Source organism: Gossypium hirsutum, chromosome A02 (assembly GCF_007990345.1).
Source record: "Gossypium hirsutum isolate 1008001.06 chromosome A02, Gossypium_hirsutum_v2.1, whole genome shotgun sequence".
NCBI lineage: Eukaryota > Viridiplantae > Streptophyta > Magnoliopsida > Malvales > Malvaceae > Gossypium > Gossypium hirsutum.
Window position 1 is genome coordinate 74,751,507 of NC_053425.1, and position 8,939 is coordinate 74,760,445.

The window sequence follows — 8,939 nt, forward strand, 5'->3', positions numbered from 1 at the left end:
CTTCGGGACTTCGCCCGGATATAGTCACTAGCACAAATGCCTTCGGGACTTAGCCCGGATATAGGAACTCGCACAAATGCCTTCGGGACTTAGCCTGGATATCATCCGAATAATAAAGCACATATATCAATGAATCATGACACATCTATATTTCATTTTCATAACTAGAATTCAAACACAAGACACTTATCAACCATTACCATTTTCGGCTCAATAGCCACATACAAAGAGCATGATTTGATTTGCTTTATAACATAATCTCTATACACATTCGGCTACCCGTCATAGGTATAAACTAATCACCTCAATATACAATTCAAGTAGAATCATTATATCACCGTTTATTTGTTATGCTTATATGTCATGACTTAATCAAATCATAAACTAAGTTTCATTACTCGAAAACTTACCTCGGATGTTGTCGAACGATTTCAACAGCTATTCGACCACTTTTTCCTTTCCCTTATCCAACTTTGATCCTTTAAGCTCTTGAGCTAAATCAAACAATTTACTTCTCAATCAAACACAATCATACGGCTTCCATATACATTTTAGAACCATTCTTAACATACTTACTACTCATTTACAACACAAAATACTCATATCACATTTATAAAACTACAAGCCGAATATACCTATACTTACCTTACTTAAACATCAACCCTCAATTTCTTTGACATAGCACATTCCCGAAAATGATAAGGCAATATAACAGCTTTTAATCCAACTTATAATTCATACATATCACATTCCAAGCATTCGATCTATTCTATCACTTAACATACAAACATTACTCAATAACTTTCTAGTTCAAATTCGGCAATTACACCAATTCACTAGATGATTTATTATTATTGTTCATTTATTCAAACTACTTACAAATACCTTAAACTATCTCAATTAACAATCATTTTCTACCCGTCACGTTTACTCTACTTGAACCGAGTGCACATAAAGTCCTTGGCCGAAACTCACTAAACACAAATCAGCCATAATCTTGTATTTAAATTGAGCATAACCTTATTTACCTTCCAAAAATCATAAAAATATCAAACTCTTAATATTTATGTGCAAAGCCGAATCTTAATATGATCCAACCTCCAACTCATTCATTTCAATCAGTCACACGGCATTTGTTCAATTCATTAGACAAATCTATGTTTGGCCATTGTACTCATGAACATTAGAATTTATCATTTGACTAACTAAAACCCTTCTCTTCAACAATTTTTCATAAAACATAAAAACCATAACCCAATCTCATCCTTTAATAACTAAAACCGAATGCTCAAACCATCACCAAGATTTTCATAATTTTGACATGGGTTATGTAAGAAACTAGCTAATTAACTAGAAACAAGCTTAAAGTTTAAAGAAAATCTAACACAAATGACTAACCTCCCTTAAGTTCCAAGTGACCGAACCTCCTCTTCTTTCTTCCTTCAATTCACAGCAATGGAGGAGCATGGATGAAACAACTTTGTTTTCATCACCCCTCCCTTTTCATTACTTTATTACCAACCTTTTATTTTATTATTTTTAACATAACACATTAACACAAAATGTTTATAATATGTTTAACCCATTGCATGGCCGGCCACTACCTAAAGTTTTGGGTAATTTGACATGCAAGGACAAGCATTTTCTAACATGCATCAATAGGCCACTTTAACATTTGCCTAGCACATTTCTAAATTTTCTCACACAAGTCCTATTTAATAAAATTCACTTACAATTAACAAAATTCAAACATGAAATTTTCACACATGCATATATACATATAATAAGCATCAAATATGACGGTTAATTATTTTTATGACTCGGTTTTGTGGTCCCGAAACCACTTTCCGACTAGGGTCACATTAGGGCTGTCACATACCTAGTATGAATGATAATTTGAATGGTTAGGACGCTAATCCTCGTGTTCATAGGGTGATAGATGACCGAGGTAGACCACAAATCCAGGGATGAGCATGTTGTGCCAATTTTGGATTACCTAAATCCAGGGATAGTCAGACCACAAATACAGGCTTAGCAATTCGAACTGAAACAAGTAATGTTTAAGATGTTACAAACAATAGGATAGTTTGGTAGACTGTCCACTGAAGATCTAAGACTGCATTTATGACTTTTTCTAGAGGTTTGTGACTTTTTTAGGCAACAAGGTGGTCCTAAAGGCGCTCTACAACTTAAACTATTTTCCATATTCTTTGAGAGATCATGAGAGAGCATGGTTAAATGCTTTGCCATCGAGAATAGTGACATCATGGAATAATCTTTGCCAAAGGTTTTCGTTATGATATAATCCCCAAAATGTGAATGTCAAGCTTAGAAATAACATCACATATTTTCGGCAATTAGAGGATGAAACACTATATGAAGCTTGGGAACGATTTAAAGACTTAATTCATAAATGTCAGATGCACAAGTTTCAACACTAGACTTAGATGGAGATATTCTATAATGGGTTGAATGCGCATATGAGGATGGTAGTTGATGCTTTGTCCAATGGTACTTTGTTGGATAAATCTTATAATGAAGCATATGAGATTTTGGAAAAGATTGCCAACAATGATTATTAATATCCTACCAAAAGAGTTGGGACAGGCAAGAGAGTTGCTGGTACTGTGGAGTTGGAAGCAATCACTTTTTTGACAGCCCAGGTGTCTTCTTTGGCTAATATGATTAAAACAATGAAAAGGCCTACTGCAGTCCAGGAGATAAAATTACCAGAGCTATCTTGTGTTTATTGTGGTGAAGACCATGTGTTTGATGAATGCACATCAAATCCAGCATCCGTGTGCTACATGGGTAATTTCAACCGGAATAAGACTTCAAACCTTACCAAAACATACATATAATGACCATTTCAATAACCTTAAATCAATCAACCAATATGCCATTTTGAGGCACCTCACAAGCAAACGTCAAAGCTTACCTACACATGCTTATTTGTTCACACTTCCATCATCAAACACAATTCAATTGCTATCAATTCATGCCACAAATATGACCATAAACATGTCATCACAACCATAACCTTTGAATCATACCATTCATGAATCACAAGTACCCAAAATGACATAATTTGGCAAGCATTAAAAGATACCAAAACCAAACAACTTATACATGCCAAAATCATCAACTAAAATTCAACTAGATACAAATAGAAGTCCACCTATACATGCCATTATAAACTTGGCCAAAACATCAAAAACTACCGATATTTATGTTGGATAGTGTGATAGATCTCCGACGAGCTTCCAAATTGATCGAGCTTCCGATTATCTAAAAAACATAGGAAAGAAAACTACGTAAGCACATAATGCTTAGTAAGTTCATAGAACAAGAAACATAACTTGTCATTTCTATAAAACATTAAGAATAAGCATAATGTAATCCAACCAAAACCTTGGCACAAGCTTATGTATCATCATCAATACACAAGTTAGTGCATTTAAACATAATTCACTTGAATTAAACATAAGGTAAGTCATTTCCACATGAACATACATCATTGGATCCATTTTTCATTTTCATGAACACAAGCATACTTCCATTTGAAAGCTTACCATTTCAATCCTTTTCATTGCCTGTTGAACCATTTAAAATACCTTCGAATACTTGGGAAAGTTCACACGAAGTGTGCTTAAACATATAACTGTAACATTTCCTTTATATGATTACTCACACAAGCTGTGAAATGGGACTACTCACACGAGCTGTGGGTTAGAATGTAAGCTACACGATGTTGCTCACACAAGCTGTGGAGTATCCGCAATAAATGCAAGACCTCGGCCATCAGTAGGACATTCAAGACCAGCACCCGAAACATGAAATCCCTAATGACATTTCATTCGTATCCTACGAATTCCTAAGGTTCAACCGGGACTCGATAATCGTCATAGCATTTTCTTGGATGTACATTGTTCAATAACATTATATATTCATAATAACACCATTGAATAACATAAATACAATAGTTCATACATACAAACTTACCTCGACGACAAGGGCGTAAAAACGAGATCGACTAATCTGAGGCTTTAACTTTCCCCCGATCTAAGTCTGTACATGGTCTATCTTGATCTAAATATACAAATTCAATACATTTAATACTTCTATTATTCAATTCAGTCCATATTTCATATTTTTGCAAAATTATAATTTTGCCCCTAACATTTCAACTTTTTACAATTTAGTCCTTAAGATCAAAATTTTAAATCTAAGCATTTTAATCCTCATCTCATGCTAGCCGAATTCATTAGGGACCTTTATGAAGTCATAAAAACCACTATTTCATGAATTTAACTTAAAATTTTACCACACTTACAAATAAGTCCCTAAATGCCATTTTCATCCAAAATCACTTTACAAAACTAGTTTATTTATCAATAAGGACTCATAATCTTCTATTAAACATCAAGAATTATGCAAGAACATTCATGGAGAAACCCTAAATCTTTAATAGTTTTGCAAATTGATCCCCGGGTTAGCTAGGTTAAGTTACGACGACTTTAAAAACATAGAAATCATTAAAAACGAGATCAAAAATCACTTACATGCAAGCTATGGTTTCTCCTTCCTTTAATTTTTGGTGGAAAATATCAACTAAAGAAGATAATACCTTTGTTTATGTTATTTTTACTTTTAACTTATTTATTAATTTACTAAATTAACCTTGTTAATTAACTACATAAAACACTTAATTCATGCCCATCTTTGTCCACTAACATTATAAATGGTCTAATTATCATCTAAGTCCACTCACATTTAAGTTTCATAGCCATTTAACCCTTTTAACAAATAGAACTCTACTTTTGCACATTTTACGATTGAGTCCTTTTTACTTAATTAAGCATGTAAATGTTAAAATTTCTTAACGAAATTATACAACCTTAACAAGGTCTCATAGAGATTAAAATAATAAAAAATAATAATTTACTCGTTGAATTTGTGGTCCCAAAACCACTGTTCCGATCTCACTAAAAACGGACTATTACACCAAACATCCCTATACTGTAACTCACATTCTAAATTGGACCTTAGACTTTAAAACATTCTAATTACATCCCAGAGTTTGAAAGTTACATCAATCAAATCCTTCGACTACTAAAACATTTAATTTTACCATTAAATTTACACATAAGATATTATGTAGAATAATTTGATATTAAAAACATAAAAAAATTAAACATTAAAATTATATATATAAACGACAAAAGTTTGCCGCATAAACTATAAACTAAAACTTAAAAAGTAAAAATCAAAGCCAAATTAAAGCTATAAAGTATTAAAAAAGACAAGAGAACTCCGAAGACCTGGGAAACCTTCGAAACGCCTAAATAGTCAAACTTAAAGAGTCAACGATATTAGAATTACAATAAGGAGACACATAAGATCGGTGGAAAAAATTACAAGAATAGAATTTTTATACTAGTATTTTAATTAATCAAGCATATCAGTATAAACATACATATGTAGATACAAACATAAGAAACAAATCTACAATATCCTCTAAAATGACTTTTAAGGATCAAGGATCAACTTTATTTTCCATAACTTCTTGGCTTATTTGGAAGCATAGGAATAACCTTATTTTCAAGGGAATCAACTATAGTAGTATGGACTTGATCGCAACAAATACAGCTTGGATTCGAGACAGTGTCAATAGAACGAGAATGAATAGCATCTACAACAGAGATTACACTCAGGGCTTCTGTCAACCACCAACTGCTGGATGGGTGAAAATAAACACCGATGGCAGCTTTACAGCACAATCTTCCTCTGCTGCTGTGGGAGGAGTTTTTCGGGACCATGAAGGGGAATGGTTGCTGGGGTTTGTTATGACGATTGGTAGATCAAGTGTTTATCAAACAGAAGCACGAGCACTCTATGAGGGTATGATTAAGGCTTAGAATCAAGGGTTTCATAAAACTGAAGTGGAAAGTTACAATGGTATTCTGATCCATACTATCAGTAATGATTATTGCATTGGACAATAATCTTTCGGAGGGTCGAGTTATTCATACAATACTTATGAAAAATCGATAGGTTAGATTTTGACATGTTCTAAAGGAGCAAAACAAAGTAGCAGATTGCACGGCAAAGCTGGCCACGGGAGACTTGAATGTGGTTTGTACCTTTATAGAACCACCTGAATGTGCTCAGGGTCTGTTGATGGATGATTTTCAGCAGTTTGAAGAGGGATAACTTTCCATTAATTTTTCTGTAACTAGAAGTCTATTTCTATGATTATTTTCCTACCAAAAAAATTCCTCGACATCGTCTTGTAATTTTGATATTGTTGAATATTTAATTTTAGGTTTTTAACTTCTTTTAAGGTTTAACAGGTGTTCAAAAGTTTTTCTGTTTATTGCAGTTTATAGTTTTAATTTGGTTTTTATTTTTACTCTTTAGGTTATTACTTTAGTTTTGTAGGAAAAGTTTTGACGTTTTGCCTTTTTTTTTAACTTATCACTTTTTTTTTAATTTTAAGTTTTATTTTTTATTTTTTAAAAAATAATGAAAGGACTCAATTAATATAATCTTTAAAGTTTAGGAATTAAAAATGTTTTAAAATTAAAGGATTAATTGAAAAAATCAATCATGGATCAAAGACACTTGATGCAATTTACTTTTTAAAAAAATAATAAACATTAGTATAGAATATTTTTTATCATTTTAAATCATATGGAATCTTAAAGTTCATGTTTAATCAAATTCAAACTTAAAACATTATAGTGTTTAATGTGTTTAAAATTTCAACAAAACTTAATTTAAGTTGCATTTAAGAGTAAACTATCAAAATGGTCACTTTTGTTTATTTTAATTGCATTTTTGTTATTTATGTTTAAAATGTTACATTTTAGTAATTTACTTTATCATGTTATAATATTTTAGTCACTAAGCCATTAATTGTCCTTAACGGCGTAATGGTAAGCTAACGTGGCATGTTAAATCATAATTTCAAATAAAAATTTTAGGTTAAATTATATAATTGGTCCCTATATTTTTCGTTTTGAGTAATTTAGTTTTTTTACTTTTATGGTTTTTTAGCTTTCCTTTGTTTTCTTTATTTTTCATTCTCTTTTGCTTCTCCTTTTGCTTCTCTTCCTTCTTCATTTCATTTAACGTAGTTTTTCTATGTTTTCCAAATTGTAAAAACTTTTTCATGCTTATGAAAAAAGAAAAGGCGAAAGCTTAAACCAAAATAAAACTTACTTCGCATATTCTCACCTCACAATTACAAACCCTCATCATTCACCACCACTTCAAAGAACCAATTTGAATCTCTCAATAACTTAGTCCACAAACTCGCCTCACTCGAAGACCTCGCCAGTCATGACTTATGGTAGTCCACCCTCAATAAAATTTCTTGAGCTCATTCCCTCAACCTCTTAACCAACCCCCGCGACCACCTTATTTATCTTACCTACAATATTTTCGAAATTATGTTATTTTACAGATTCTTTAAACGAGCTCTACACTTTCAATGACTGAAACAACCACCATACGAGACTTACCCTCAACTTTACCCAAACCAGTTTGGTTCCATGCTCCCTTTCTCTCTTCGGTTCATCCATGTTCGGCTTCCAATCAAGCTTGCTTAGGAATATCCAAGAAGGTCTAGATCAATTTTTATCGTTTGCTTAATTTTATTTGTCAGAAAATAAAAGAAAAGGAAATGAATAATTTACACGATTCTGTAAAAAATTAGAAACGAAGAAAATTTGTTTTGAATATAAAGATTTCAATTTATGTTTAGATTTGATCAATGATATGATTTTTTATATTGATTAGTTAGATCCAATTTTAATTTCAAAATTAGGTTATATTCAAATCTCGATTTGATTAAGAATGATTGGTATTCTATTTTGAGTGAAATTCAATTTAGGAATACTGTGAAAGAAACAATGACTTGGTTTGTTTGGTGAGAAAATATTATATTTTTGAAGTGAAAAATATGAGAAGAGAGAAAAATAAAGGGGAAGAAGAAAATGAAAATAAAAAAGTATTAAATTGTTCAAAAAAAAATAAAAGTATAGAGACTAGTTTTAACAAATGAAAAACATAGAAAAAACTATATTAAAAGAAATGGATAAGGGAGGAAAATAGAGGGAGACACGGAAGAGAATGAAAAAAAATAGAAAATTTAAAAGAACATAAAAGACAAAAATTAAATTACTCAAAATAAAAAAATATAGAAATTAATTATATAATTTAACCTAAAATTTTCATTTGAAATGATGATTTAACATGACACCTTAGCTTGCCATTACATCATTAACGACAATTAACTGCTCAGTAATTAAAATATTATAACACAATAATATAAGTGACTAAAATATAAAATTTCAAATATAAGTGACTAAAATATAACACGAGACAAACAAAAATAACTATTTTAATAAATTAACCTTTGTACTAAAAAACAAAAATATGTGAATATAATATACATGTTAAATGATTTTTACTAAAAACTTAGTAGTTCTAGAAGTTTAAATTTTGTTAGTTACAGACAATATTACAAAGTATGAAATCCCAAAATCACACGTACCCAATTTAATTAGGCTTTCTTTAGATTTAAATTACAATTGAGCTTAAATTAGTAAAATTCTAATTTAAATCTTAATGTAATTGTTGGGCTGCATATGATTGAAAATTACTCATTTTTTAAAACTCTTTGTCGCCTCTCATCACTGGAATTTAAGTTTAAAAAGAAAATTCTCTTGAACAGGATTTAATTTTTTTTTTTTAAAAAGTCATGGGTTTAGGGTTCCGAGAAGAAAAGAATTGCCGTTGTTGTAATTGGTAAACTTTTCAACAGGTTGGTTACTGGTTACCCAAATTAACCAGCAGCAGGCAAGTATTCAAAGAAGAGAAGATGGCAGCAGCTTAAAAGAAAAAAAGAAGAAGAAAAGATTGGGACTGGGGAA

The 8,939-nt window shown here is 31.2% G+C and overlaps 1 non-coding gene across 1 annotated transcript; it reads right to left on the reverse strand.

The window, feature by feature from the left end:
* Positions 1–2,324: 2,324 nt before the first annotated feature.
* Positions 2,325–2,431, reverse strand: LOC121217429 (small nucleolar RNA R71). Its single transcript, XR_005913530.1, has one exon. It is a non-coding gene; the product is annotated as a small nucleolar RNA R71 (small nucleolar RNA).
* Between the last annotated feature and the right edge of the window lie 6,508 nt (positions 2,432–8,939).